This window comes from Brachyhypopomus gauderio, chromosome 3 (genome assembly GCF_052324685.1).
Source record: "Brachyhypopomus gauderio isolate BG-103 chromosome 3, BGAUD_0.2, whole genome shotgun sequence".
NCBI classification, from domain to species: Eukaryota; Metazoa; Chordata; class Actinopteri; order Gymnotiformes; family Hypopomidae; genus Brachyhypopomus; species Brachyhypopomus gauderio.
Window position 1 is genome coordinate 37,551,085 of NC_135213.1, and position 14,825 is coordinate 37,565,909.

The window sequence follows — 14,825 nt, forward strand, 5'->3', positions numbered from 1 at the left end:
TGAACACAATAACTCACATGTGAATCATGTAGTTGTCAGTGAATTAGCTCGGCTAAACGAACGTAAACGTCTTAACCAGGATGCGCGAGCGGCCGCCAGTTCGCTCGCGCTGGCAGCGTCACGGGGTGCGATGAACTAATAAAGAGAGTAAAATTCAGACCGATAGCTTAGACAAAGAGGGCGAAACCCATCTTTTGAAATTTAAAACATGATTTTAGATATCACGCTTTGCTTGTGCTGTTTTACTGATTCAATAACGACGGAAGTTCCAGGATTAATACCCAAGCAAACCGGCTTTTTGTGCATGAACGCTGCAGCCTGCGCCTATAATGTCTGGATCGCGCTGCCATCTAGCGTACAGTAGACAATTACAGCGCAGCACAAATGCATCATTTATTGTTATCGTGTAGTCTATTTTTTTACATAAAATATTGTTCAGATGAATATTGAAGGCAGCGATGACTGTATTATTGTTTTTATATTATTTCCTTTGATCTTCACAATTTTCTGCATCTCGGTATAATGCTGACGGTTGTGTATAAATGATTTAACACGTTTGGGATATTGAGCTTAAACACTCAAAATGAATGACGATCCATTCGCAAATACACAAAAGTTGAACGACTTTATGATGACGATTCAAAATAGCATTTTGTATATTTTTATTTAGGACAGACAGGATCTGAAACGTCTCACATATATACTTATATTTACAAAATTGCAGCCTAAAACAGTGACCCTGTTCCGGAACCGAAAAGCTCGTGGTAGTAATTAAGTTGAATTAAACTACCGCCAAACAATTGTCGTCTAGGACAGAGTGCTCTGCAAATAGGTGTTTTCATCTCGACAGCGGAGGCTTGTAACACTCCTGTCTCACCACTCCACAACACGGACGGGGCTCTCCTCTGTTCTGTGAAAAGGTGAAACGAATAAGATTAAATCGGACAAAGAGAAACTTCTGTAAGTGTATCATCAAGATTTTACTCCACAGATTGGGACGAGAGCGAGGGAGAGGAGAGGGAGAGAGACGGAGAATGGGCGCACAAGACAAGCACGAAAACATGGAGAGAGAAAAGAGGGAAAGAGGGAAAGAGGGAAAGAGGACTCTAGGACATTCAGAAGAGCGAGCGCCCAGCCACGGCGATTACCGCAGCGCCATGTGAAGAGATTCCTCAGTTTGGCTCATATTTGAAAGGCAAGTAAAGTGCATCTTTATTGCATGATATAATAGGCTACACTGTGCAAAAATATCGAGTCAGTCAGTGATGTTGCATCGCCATTAGGAGTATAAACATACAGGACTAACGTCTCACTTCAGGAGAAAGCTGCGACCTGTTAGTGACTCCTTACTCATCTATTGATCAGTTAGGCTGGGCTACCTGTTTGTCTTCAATGTGCCCAACTTATCGCTTTGTGTTGACGAGGACTGGCTGCGTGTTTAAAGGTAAAAGTAGCCCACTTTGCCTTGTCGCGAGACTCTCACCTGTGCTGCACGGCTTGTTTGGAAATCACATAATGGAAAGATCGATATGGCTCTGTTTGTCTCAGCGATAATGTCAGCGGATTAAAAGGACAATTATACGATCGAGTTGGTCAGTTAAAAGTAAAGTACAAGACACAGAGAAACAGTGTGTTTAAGAACTGGTTTTAGGGAAGGGGGTATTCTTCATAAAAAACACCCCAGTGTTTTGCGTTTAAATCACGTTGCATCATTTTTGATTAAAGCAGACTCATAAAAATATTTAAACAGTTAAATATCTAGATGCAACCGATAAGCTACATTGCAGGCTCAAAAGGCATTTTACGTCCCTAATCTTTAAATAGCTTTAGTCTGTAATCTTTTAAAAACAGCTACTAGGCTAAGCAATTCTTGGGAGGAAATTGAACATGTAAATATAAATGCTTCTTTTGAACACGAGGCTTACTATGAAACAATGACAGAAAAGTAAGTAAAATATAGTGTCAATAGCATAATACCTTAAGAGGGATTAAATATTTAATAATGCTTAACAATTTAGCATCAATTAGGCTACAATTAACAATATAGATTAAATTTCTCAAAATAATCGTTGAATATTTTGTCATTTTGTTCAATAGCCAATCATTTTAGCAGGCCCTGTAAAACATAGCTATGCAGTTTTCAGTGTTTGCCAGCGTTTGTTTATTAAAATGATGAGTATAATATTATTAGTATTAGAACTCACCTTACGTGCGCGTGTCTCACTCAACCCCGCAAAATTTCAGAGAACTTTTCCCTGTCTTTGCCGTAGTAAACTATTACAAGTTTGTCCAAAGGCACTTTTTTCTTTAACATGTATGTTCTCTTTGGGAAGAAGTGTTAAAATAATGAAACGACACGAACAGACCTCCTACAAAATGTGTTCAAAAGCACATTTACTCGGGTTATATAGTTGAAACATTTACATTTGCTCGGGTTTGACAGTTAAAACCCTTGCAGGGCGCAGCAGGCGCCGAAAATCCCACGTTATACTTACGAACAGGGACTTTTCACACTAGCGTGGATCACTGAAGGATCAGTTCTTACTAAAACAGTCAGTTAAATAAAATAAATATATATATTTGTGTTCCAGGAATTGTTGAAAGAGTCTTCGTTTTATGCTAGCAGTAAAACGGATGTTACATTCATACCCCAAGGCAAAACAGACAGAATACACCATCTTCAAAAACATGGTTTAAACATAGTCTAACTCCATTGTATTACTCCGGGCCTTCCACGAGTAAATGATAGAAAAATATTACGGTTATCTATTATTAATTATGAATTATTGCTCAGACCATGTAAATACCGATAACAGATTGTGATAAATAGCTCCACAGATTATTGCATTTTTATATAAAATGTGTCCAAACCATAATATCGGAAAGATACATTTATGATGTCTGTACTGACCTCAGTGTTGTACAGTGCGTCTCCTAATCAGTTAAATGAGCAACACAACAGCCTAAATGACCAAAAAATGAGGATACAGTGCGATGCAGCCCCAGCAAAATAACTGTAACATAATAAAGTGACATGTAGGCCTAATTCATACACAATACAAAACTTTGCCCTATAATAATAATATTAATAATAATAACAAGTGTCCCTTGTATTAAAATACCTCGCTTATCTGGAATAAGCTCTCATAGTGGTGCTATAAACACATTTGGGGTGCACCCCTGTCCGCTGATCCGCTGCGACGCTTTTAGTGGCGCTAAGACGCGTCGTGCCCCACTACAGCGCCTTGGAGAGACCCGTCACCCCCTCGCTTTCACTCATTTCGAGTTGAAAGGGAAGAGGAGGGGGCTTTTGTCCGATTTGATCCCTAACTATTTTGGGGGAGGGTGGGGTGGGGGTGGGGGTGAGGGGTGGGGTAGCGGGGTTGGGGGTAGGTTGGCTCAGATTGGTGTGAAAGGGACGAGAAGGTCACTTGAAATCGCCTTTTATACGTTGCCATTTTCTCTATGGATCAGCGATTTTCAATGGATATCATCTGATGGCACTTAATGGAAACGCGTAATGGCGAGAGATGGAGAAATACCTCACTACCACACTTAAGGGCTGGCGGACAGATAACACTATCATCCTAAATTTCACTTAATTATCTTTCTTAAAAAATGAAACAATAACCGTACCTATTAAGACAAGCAATATGTAGATGTACTAATTTGTGGATTTAACCAGACACGACGCTATTATAGGAAACGTATAGGCCGTGAACACAGAAAACTTATTCGTTATCATGTCTGGTGTATATGTATATGTATGAGTGATGTTAAAGAGATAACCAAGAGAGAGAACCGGTTGGGAAAGTCTCTGTTTTTCTAAAATCACACATGTAAAGGCCGTTTTTATTTCCAAGCAGGCTACACACAGACTAACATCTCTAACCAGTCCTGCCACAACTCTCCCCGTAACCAGTGGTCAGTTATAACTACACGAAACTCTGATACTACACACCAGACTCGGAGAAAACAATAATAGGAACAAAAAAAGCAAAATGTGTTGGCGATAAACTTACAGAAAGTCGAGGTTAAATCATGCACTTTCAGATTTGTTTTCATGCTCGAACAGGGAAAACTGCAGAAACGTCGGCCATAGAGGCGAAGTGGTTTTTCTAATTAGTTTGTGGTGGGAGTTTACAGAGAGCCTCTGTCAATTTATACTGGGGGTAATGGCTTTATTGCTCACAAACCATCATCTATTTAGAGCATATGTGCTAATTGCGTTGGATGGTCTCAGAGACCAAGATCATAAATTCACCGGTAGTTAAAGCAAGCCCGGACCTACAGCAATTACGCCATCTTACACCTCTGACGCTCCTTGAGAAAAAACTAACGAAAAAGGAAAACACGAACACGCATGCGCAGAAGGCTGTGTCTCGTTCTCCACGAATTAACGTTTAAACTTGTTTTTGAAGAAAAGGCTGTGAAGTGTGCGGGCTCTATCAATACCAGGGAGTGTCTGTCAAACCACAGGCATCGGGCAACGTTTGTGGGCGCATTTTAATATGCTGTATGAGATTGATATAAACGTTTGTGTTCTTTACACTGGTCAAACTACAGGATCATAGGCTGTGTACATTTTCTGCAGTGAGCTGTGAATGACAAACAAGAGGACGTATTTCCTTGAAAGTAATGTTCTAACATCATCATCTTCATCATCGTCGTCTTCATCATCATAATCATCACCATCATCATCATCATCATCATCATCATCAACAACAACAACAACAGCAACGATCTAACCTCTCAGCATTTTAGCCTTTGACTAGATGAGATCTGTCACAAGCGAGGCAGAGAAAGTGTTTTTTGGAATCCCATGACTTGAAAAGGCTTTCGCACGAAGGCCAAATTAATTTCAACGTCCCTAATATTAATTGCAGGAAACTACAGAGCAACTACAGAGTAAAGGTGAAGGTCTGATGGGGTTGAGGAAAGAGGGCGTGAACTCTAACACGCAGATTACGCCCTTACGAGACTGGGGCAAATGGACACCGCCTGAGTCCTTTAGCACGACAGACCGTCTTCTGTCCCGTGTGCCCAGTCTGAGGGAGATACCGTACACATGCGTAATGGTTTCCTTAAACCAGTCAGCAGACGCTTAATTGGACTTCCGTCTGTCTGAGTCATCGCTTTGCTACAAGAAGGGGGAAACCCGTCTGACTTAAGGCCAATGTGCATGTTTAGAGGTGAAGAGGTGAAGATTGTCACAATTCAGTTCCTAGCGGGTTAAATAAATATCTGAAAGTATGACTGATTGGATTTAGTTGAGAAATGCTTAGAGCAGTTATATAGTGTAGTTACAAAGTATGTGTGAGCACTCTCTCTCTCTCACACACTCTCACACACTCTCACACACACACACACACACACACACACACACACACACACACACACACACACACACACACACACACACACACACACACACACACACACACACTGATGCCTCTGATGCATTTGTGAGGAGCTGTGAGTCAGTTTATGGAGGATTTGACAAGGTAATGCACTGAAGTAGTTTCACAGATCAGACAACACACACACTTGCATACAAGCATTCAAACACCAACGCACGCTTGCTTACACACACACACACACACACACACACACACACACACACACACACACACACACACACACACATACACACACAGTCATAGTCACAGATAAACACTCACACACCCAGCATATTTGAAAAAACCACATTTCATATTAAAACAATAATTTTTTACTGTTGCTAAATAGACACCAAATAAGTGTGAGCGAACAGTTCCTGTGAAAATTCCCGTTAAATAGATTAAATAAGAACTTAAGGAATTTCTCCAGGAATGCTGCCTCGTTAGCTAATCAAAACTGGAATTTGAGTCATTTTGTAACTACAGGGAAAGCACAGTGAGGGACGCGGGGACAACACTGTGTCCCTCGTTTGTCCTCCTTTGAGACAGTGGCATGAGAGAAGTGGGATGTGTCCACACTGACCTTTCCTTGTGTACGAGGGAGGCCGTGTGATCAGAGATGGCGTCTGAGCGCGGTACGTGTGAGAGTGGTTGAGAAAGGGCACACACCCCCATGTCAGCATTGAACTTCTGCAGTACCAAAATCACGGCTGCTTAATAAAATAACCTTTAAATGTAAATACAGAAGTGCGATATGGCCGTGTAAGGTTTGGCATAAATTCTTCACAGGCTGTGGTAATAACGGTATTCATTTGCCCCCCCCCCCCCCTCTGTCTCGTCCATGCACACGCCTATACACAGAGTCCAGTGCAGTAATGGCGATGCACTCCCAATGAAAGACACACCGTGTTTCCACCATTCGCACTCAAAATAAACATTATTCCTTTAATAATTACTAATCAGCTGATGGGCATATTCCCTCTGTCTACCATCAGGTGTTTTGCCTTGAGACCATTATTCTCGTTTTCATGAACCCCTGTCTGTAGCATCGATACATCTTCAAAATATACATTCTGTGAGTCAACATTTGACATCATGAGTTTTGACACTTATATATATACTGTGTGTGTGTGTGTGTGTGTGTGTGTGTGTATGATGAACATAATCATCTACATGTGTTAATGAGTTCTTCTGATTTCCTGACAGACTTGGCAAACACACTCTGGCAGCTGCAGGTATGTCTGTGCTCACATGCCAACACACTGCGTAATAATACCACAAAGATATATAGACATAAGTTGGAATATGAAACACGGCTCTTTCTCCCGGGACCCTCTTAATAGATCTTTACCAAGGACTGAGTTTCACCTGAGACAGTGAAGCGCTGGACGTAAGGTGGAGTTTTGGAACTTTTCTCTGCATTTACTCCTCAGCTTTGAGCTTCAGTGTCTATTAGCATATATAACACAGCACAGCTGAACCGACTACAGGCAAAAGACACAAGGGAGAGCGGATCTAGTAAAAACATGCTGTGTCAGACGTCCTGTAGGTAGTTCAGTCTAGATGCTGTGGGCTTAAACATCGCACGTCTCCGGATTTAGCGGGGCAGTTGAGAATGTCAGCTTTCCAGTCCTGTCCATCTTGTCAAAGAGTAAAATAGTCCCTCATCATTACTGTCACGCAGAAATGTCATTTTTTGACAAAGCGGCTGACTAAGTGTGGGCTTTTGGACACTAACACACATTCTGCCATTTCTTCTCATCTGACAACCAGATGATGCCGTTTGGCCACTGCTGCATGTGTGTGTGTGCATGTGTGTGTGTGTGTGTGTGTGTGTGAGAGAGAGAGAGAGTACAAGTGTGTGTCCTGTTCCTCATTGCCTTGAATTGGGTGTGTGTGTCCCATGGGACTGCGTGAAGTCATGGACATGTGGTTTTAAAAAGGACCACAGTGCAGATAGTTGCGTTTTCATGGTAACATGCCTCCCTGTGATCCTGGTCCCAACTGGCCGCGGGAACCCAGGGGAGCTTTAGAGAGTCCTGCTGTGTCTACACACACCCCACCTGCACTCTAAAAGACGATAAAGACGTCCCTTGCATTATACACATTGTAGCGGACATGACTACCACAGTTCCAATCATGTTTCAAAATAAAGGTTGAGGTTTTCGTTTCTAAACAGGGTGATTGTTTTTGTTTTGTTGTTGTTTCAGCTTCTGTAGCCTTTAGGACTTACATGGAACAGTATATGGGATGAGGTCACACACACACACACACACACACACACACACACACACACACACACACACACACACACACACACACACACACACACACACACACACACACACACACACACACACACACACACACACACACTTTGCCTTGTGCTTCCTCCCCTATCCACTCGCTCAGTCAGTGTGTGTGAGCGGAGAAGATAGCAGTCATCATTTCTAAGCACACACATTCCTCCAGGCTAGATTCATCAGAGTCTCATCCAAAACATTATTTTAGAAGTACAGTACAATGTTTTTTTAATGCCCATTGAAGGCAGGAGAGGCTGAGGTATTAGTATTAGCATTAGCTGCTCTAAATCGTGTTCCCCTTCATGCTAGGGCTAAGACAGCAGTGCGTGTGGGACTTCCAGCATGAAAGCCACATTTCATTTTCCTTTTCTCTTTTTTTTGTCAGTAAATTGAATATTCTGTACATGTTAAATCCCATTAAGCAGGAAACTCCCTAAAGGAACATTCCATAAAAGTCTTAACAAAGAGATAAAGAAACAGAAAACAAACACAAAGAAATAAAACGGCCTAAAAAGACATAATAAAAGGAGAAATACAAACGAAAAGGAAAGAATGAACGAATGAATTAACAAATGAACGAATGAACTAATCTTAGAAAGAACAAAAGAGAAGGAAAGAAAGCATAATTAATTTTTTAATATCTTTTTTATTCTAATAATGGATGTCTGGTATGTGGTTGCTAAATAACTCACCACTACAAAATGATTATTGGCTTACTGGAAGTTTGTCATTAGCGTTTGATGCTAACGCCACGTCTGGTACAGGAGAGACTGAGCACAGTCTGATGCTGCTGGCGTCCTGATGTCCTGAGCTGTTCCTCCCAGTTATCTGCAGCTCTCTGTGCCAACACGGCCACAAACTACTCCTCGTCTCATCTACCCCAGCCTGGTGAAAGGTAAGTACCCCCCACAGCCCACGTGAGCCTCCAGCACCTCCACCACACCTCGCCGTGATGACAAGGCAAGCGATGGCACAGTGTGTTCCTGCGTTCAGCATTACTTATTTATAGGTGAACCATCCTCCCTGGGTTTGCAGCACGTCTGTTTCCTACATTTTATGAGAGCACGTGGGCGCTACAGGTGAACGCCAGCCGGCAAATCCACTGGAGATACAGCTAGTGGAGAGGAAACCATGTTACGTCGTGTGCTGCTAAGCTCCAGTGAATACTGTAAATACTCTAATTGTACGTTCTGTGTTCTGTTGTGATTGTGTAGAATCTGTGAGAATAAAATACACCCAGCACTGGAGGAAATGTGTTTGAACGAGCCACCAAATAAAATGACCACATGCGTCTGAATCTCGCCGTGTCTTCTTTTTCTCATTCTGGGGTGCCCCTTTGTCTGATATCACACGCTTTATCGAGAGCGTTATTATACCCAGCTCTCAAAGGACCGAGATACTTCCCAGTCCAGATCACATGACCTGATCATGTGCGTAGATATGATTTTCTTATTGGCTGAGAACAATGTGGCATGTGTTTCTGTTTTTTTTTATTTTTTTGCCTTTCCTTCTCCTGTTGGTGGGGGTGGTCTGTGGGCTTAACCTTATACGCACACGGCACACCGGGTTTCTGACTGGACGAAGAGGTGAGCGGGGCCTTAATTTGGTGTTTGAGGACTGATCTGTGGATGAGGCCATGGAAACGGTCCCCTGTTACCGAACGCTGTCTACTGGAACAATGTGCCTGAATGCGTTGCCACGTGAACAATGCACCACCACATGATGGGTGGAGCAGAGATGAGTGTTCTCAGAGCTCACCCCCACTGTGACCCCCCCCCCCCCCCACTCACTTTCTCTCCCTTCCTCTCAATTCCTCTCTTCCTCAGGGTCATTTCCAGCGAAACCATCCCCCCTTGTTCTGTGCCGTTCATCCTCCTCAAACTGTGTTTTTTTTTGGGGGGGGGGGGGGGGGGGGGGGGATAAGTAAACAACGCAACCCCACCGGCCACGTGCGTGTGCATGCCTTGCGAGGATGCGTGCCTCCAGACAGAAGATGCGCCACTCTGAAGACACGCTGCTGGATTATGTCCTGTGCCATGGTTGTGATTATACTCACGCTTTCATCCCGCTTGTGTTCAGAAGCAGGTTTGTGGGCTTGCAGCTGTGTGGCGGATGCTTCCCGCGCGCGTGTGTGTGTGTGTGTGTGTGTGTGCGTGCATGTGCACGCGTGTGGATCTCACCCTGTGAGCGGGTGTGCTCGTGTGGGTGTGTGTGAGAGTGTGTGTTGTGTGTGTGTGTGTGTGTGTGTTGTGTGAGCCTGGCCCCTCGGGGGTCTCTCCCTGAGCCCAGCCTCTCTGATTTGGTGTGTAAAAGCGCCTCTGAATGATGGATTACTGTGTCACCGCGGCCTGCGAAGGATTAATTTGTTTCATTGATTTCTCTTTAGGCAGAATGCCAGCGTTTGCTGCTTCCTACCTCTTTCCCAGAGACTCCTGCCCGTAATAGACGGTAATGGCCTAAGACAAATCAACCCGTTTCTTGTAAAAATAGCAGCAAATAACCCCTGACTTTGCGTGGCGAGTGGAGGAAGCAGGGCTGCTGGGTTCGGGCGGGCGCGCTCACAGCAGGCCACAGAGCACACTCGTGGCCCCACACGGCTCAGTAATGACCGTCTGTCTGACAGCTCAGGTTAGCCATGGCCCTCCATCGCTGATAACACGAGCTAGCAATTGTGCCGTCGTTGTTGACGTTTTTTTCTAGGTTTGAACATCGCTTTACTTAGCCACACATCCTATGTGTTGATTGTAGCAATTGGGAATGGGTATTAAATGATATGTAAGCGTAATGGAGCCGCTGAAAGTCATATGGCAGTAGTAATCCCTGTGGGTGACGCTCGCGGTGTGAGTGGCGAGGGCTTTGGTGAGGGGAGGGGGTGTTGCCGGCCTGGGCAGACGATGAGAGAATGTGTGTACTTCTCTGGCCAGGGGTGCCCATGTCCTCCCTCAGGGTCCTGGAACACACACACACACACACACACACACACACACACACACACACACACACACACACACACACACACACACACACACACACACACACACACACACACAAATACGACGATTGATGGCAAACAACATTACAAATCCTACAATTTTAGGCATTAAATTGCATGGATAAAAAAAAAAAAATTCATCATTCCAAGAAAGTAAATATTGAATTATGGATCACAAATACATATAAAAAATTACTTTGGGGCAACGGAATGTAAATAACTGCTGACATTCAGTCTATCAAATAATTTATAACCAAAGTTAACTGAAATTATTATTCCTGAAATTCTTCTTTCACTAAATCCTTTGTTTAAAGTACATTTGTGATGAGATATTTGTTATGCCATTACAACATTACGATCACAGTCATGTCTGTGCTGCTATCCAGTAAAGTCGCATAAGGCCCAAGCCAACAGCCGGGACTTTCTCTATTCAAACTCACATTTGCCACCAAAAACACTGAAACCTGACCACCATCTAACAGCAGTTGGCCAAATCCATTTCCCCTCTGATGCGACAAAGTCCTTCAGCTCTGATGTTCAGGGAGGATTAGGTCATCTCAGACATGATTCTCCTAGCCACTGGCTTCTCCCCGTGCTGCTGCTGCTGTCAAGTGCCGTGTCTCTCTCAGAGAAAACAACAGTTCTCAGGGGTCCTTACATCCTTAAGTGGCTCCAGAAAAGGTTAGTCGTCAGGTAATTGTCCAGATCTGGTTGGGCTTATCTTAATCACAGCACTTGAGCTCTGCGCCGAGTTCTTCTGTTATGAAGAAGCTGGCGTCACGAGGGGAAGGGGAGGTGTGGGGGAGGTGTGTGTGTGTGTGTGTGTGTGTGTGTGTGGGGGGGGGGTCGTTTTTTTTTTCTCCCTCTTTTTCTCTAGCCTGGAGTGCAGACTACAATTGACCAAAGGAACTGGGAGAGTTAGAATATGGCGAGTGGCTGCGGGGCAAGTTTATCGGTCTGAGACGAAAGCTGGAAAAGAAAGACAATGAGGAGGAAGAAGAACGGCACCTTACAGTGGTCCAGGAGAAACCAGTGCCAAGGCAGAATCACTTTGTTACGCCTTGTTATGTATGTCTTCCCCACAGTGCAAAGAGCAGCATCTTGGGAGCAGCTTGAAGCCTTTGAAGTGTCAATTGGTGCCACATCGCTGCTAAACGGGTCCGGGTCTGGGCGTGATGCGTCTAGACAGCAATGCTGGGATGTTCTGAGGAGACGTCCTTACACAATCATCTTACGCGAGTGTCACACGGACAAGTGAATCGAATACACCGAAACTTCCTTAAAAAAGACTGTTTGACTATTATTCCCATACAGGTGGTGTTACTCACGTATGAACTACTAGAATATATTCTACAAAAGCAAGATGTCAAAAGGTTTTATATAGCATCGATATTTAAAGTATATATGTCAAGTGTATGTTTCATGAAAAAGTTTGTGAAAGAAATATTATAAGTGATTTAAAAGTGATAAGTGATTTTATATTACTCAGGTTGCAATATATAGCACAGCTACTAAACTAGACCTAGCCAGCTAAAACTAGACCAAACCAAATAAAACTACACCTGATCACCTAAAACTAGACCTAGCCTCAACTCAATTTCCCACAACTTTAATGTTTTTGAATCTGCATTTTTTGCAGACAGCATTTAAGGACTCATAAGCCTGTCTAGTGCTTATGAGCACACGAAAACCATCAATCTTTCTGGGAATTCGAATTCAGCCTTGAGACAGCCATCTGATCCTGGAGCTTGGTGGTGGTGGATGGCAGTCACTTTGGTCTGCCCATGTCAAAGGTCGAGAGCAGGTTATAAAACATCCAGCGGGGTCTATCAATAACACAGCCATGCAGTCTCGTACTGTATGGGGCAGCATGTCAAATGGATGGTCTCAGCAGAAGCATATGCTACGTTGTCTGACCCCGGGGGTCAAAAGGTCAGCCGACGGACTCCTCTCACCACCCAGACCATCCCCTCGTTTGTTCGTTTGATGGCTGCCATGGTAATTATTAAAGTATACTTCAGCCAGGTCTAATGGATCTGGGGCAAAGTGCAAGGCCTTTAAAACAGGAAAGCAAGTCAAAGGTTAGCGCGGCCAGAAGACCGGCTACGGCCTGAGACTCAGAACAAGAGGAGCTAGGCAGACTGGAGCCCAACCTCACAACCTCACAATCTCACAATCTCACAACCTCACAACTTCACATATATGCACCATTTCAGATGTCTGGCTGACACCACGTCTTATAACAATCATGGCGCCCGTGTGCATGTATATTACAATAGCTAATGAATAGTAGCTAATGTATAGTAGCTAATTTACAGTAGCTAATGTATAGTAGCTAATGTATAGTAGCTAATGTACAGTAGCTAATGTATAGTAGCTAATGTATAGTAGCCAATGTATAGTAGCTAATGTACAGTAGCTAATGAATAGTAGCTAATGTATAGTAGCTAATTTACAATAGCTAACGTATAGTAGCTAACGTATAGTAGCTAATGTATAGTAGCTAATGTACAGTAGCTAATGTACAGTAGCTAATGTATAGTAGCTAATGAATAGTAGCTAATGTACAGTAGCTAATGTATAGTAGCTAATGTATAGTAGCTAATGTACAGTAGCTAATGTACAGTAGCTAATGTATAGTAGCTAATGTACAGTAGCTAATGTACAGTATCTAATGTATAGTAGCTAATGTACATTAGCTATGGCTCACTGTTGTCCAGATTGCTGCAAGATGCATAATGGTTATGAAATATGAATGGCGCAGGTCTGGAGGGTCAGCGCGTGTGTTTGATGACGCTACACTCCTGCCAAAGGTGGCCTTGGTAATGTTGCCCAAGCCGGGACACATCTTTGAACCGCAAGGCCAAGCCCCTGGCCCTTAAATCTGAGCGCCGTCCCGCGGTGAGGTCTTACTGGATCAGTACGGCAGCGGCTCACAGCCTGGCCAGCGGGGAGAGGACGGACATGACGAGACAGAAATGGAGAAATGAAGAAATGGATTCTTTTGAACTGTGGGCCAAAACGGAATCACAGTCTAGTGCAGCACATTTGAACCTGAGTGATGTGGTCTGTTTTCCTTCCCTTCGAAAGTAATTCATAAGGCTGCTCACTTTAGTGTCCTGTTATGCTTGTCTAAGCAGTGATCAAAGCACAGAAATACACACACACACACACACACACACACACACACACACACACACACACACACACACACACACACACACACACACACACTCACACACACACACACACTTATGTGAGTAGTGCAAATCCCGCCCACCCCAATTAATATCTATTCACAATAACAACGAAATCATATTCTCTAGTGGAGCACAGTAGTGACAACACACACGACCGTCCTGCACCATCTAAACAATGTCAGTGTGTTCCTGAGATCATGTGATGTGGTTGAGAGGGGCCCATCTGACATGGACTTGTATAGGATTGATCAAAGTTGCATTTCCCTGGAAATAATGTGATTGTGATTACAAAAAAGTGCCTTTGATAGCATATATATATATATATATATATATATATATATATATATATATATATATATATATATATATATATATATATATATATATATATATATATATATATATTGTGTGCGTTTTTGTGTATGTGTGTGTGTGTGTGTGAATGTTTAGGTTGGGTCACACACAGAGATTGTGTGATTGCTATCCACTCTGGCCGCAGGCTTACATCAACGCCACACACAGCTCTACAGTAAAATATGATTTTACCAATAGGTGTGATCAATAGTGCAAGTCGTAATTATTACGGCCTCTTCGATATCAATAAAGCCGTCATGCTCGGTGCGTCGGCCTGGAGAGAGGTGCAATGCCGGAACACGAGATGAGCGCGAGACGAGCGTGAGACGAGCACAGAGATGAGCGCAGAGACGAGAGACGAGCACTTTGGAGCAGGGATCGAGCTGTTTGCTCTGTTGGAGGATGATCTGTGTGAGATCTCGTCTGATGCTCCAGCTTTAAACAACTTGAGCTGGATTAAGACGCAGATCTACAAGCACACATACGTGCAGATGTAGATACGGAGGAAAAGAACAGACACCATCACAGATGGGATAACACTGCAGCCTGTGCACTGAACACCGAAATTAAATCATAT

General features: G+C 43.4%; 2 long non-coding RNA genes across 5 annotated transcripts in view; one reads left to right on the forward strand and one right to left on the reverse strand.

Annotated features, from left to right (window-relative positions):
- The window catches only part of LOC143509408 (uncharacterized), a 31,613-nt gene extending 22,618 nt beyond the window's left edge, over nucleotides 1-8,995 (forward strand). The window contains exons 1-4 of one of the 4 annotated variants that reach the window (XR_013129653.1): nucleotides 770-920; nucleotides 992-1,195; nucleotides 6,395-8,597; nucleotides 8,712-8,995. This is a non-coding gene — a long non-coding RNA (uncharacterized LOC143509408). Of the gene's footprint in view, nucleotides 1-769; nucleotides 1,196-6,394; nucleotides 8,598-8,711 lie in introns of those variants that run through there. The other 3 variants (XR_013129655.1, XR_013129654.1, XR_013129652.1) reach the window with 3 other exon arrangements.
- LOC143509409 (uncharacterized) lies at nucleotides 646-4,281 on the reverse strand. The gene is made up of 2 exons (XR_013129656.1): nucleotides 4,023-4,281; nucleotides 646-910 (listed from the first exon to the last, which is right to left on the reverse strand). It is a non-coding gene; the product is annotated as an uncharacterized LOC143509409 (long non-coding RNA).
- Nucleotides 8,996-14,825: the final 5,830 nt, after the last annotated feature.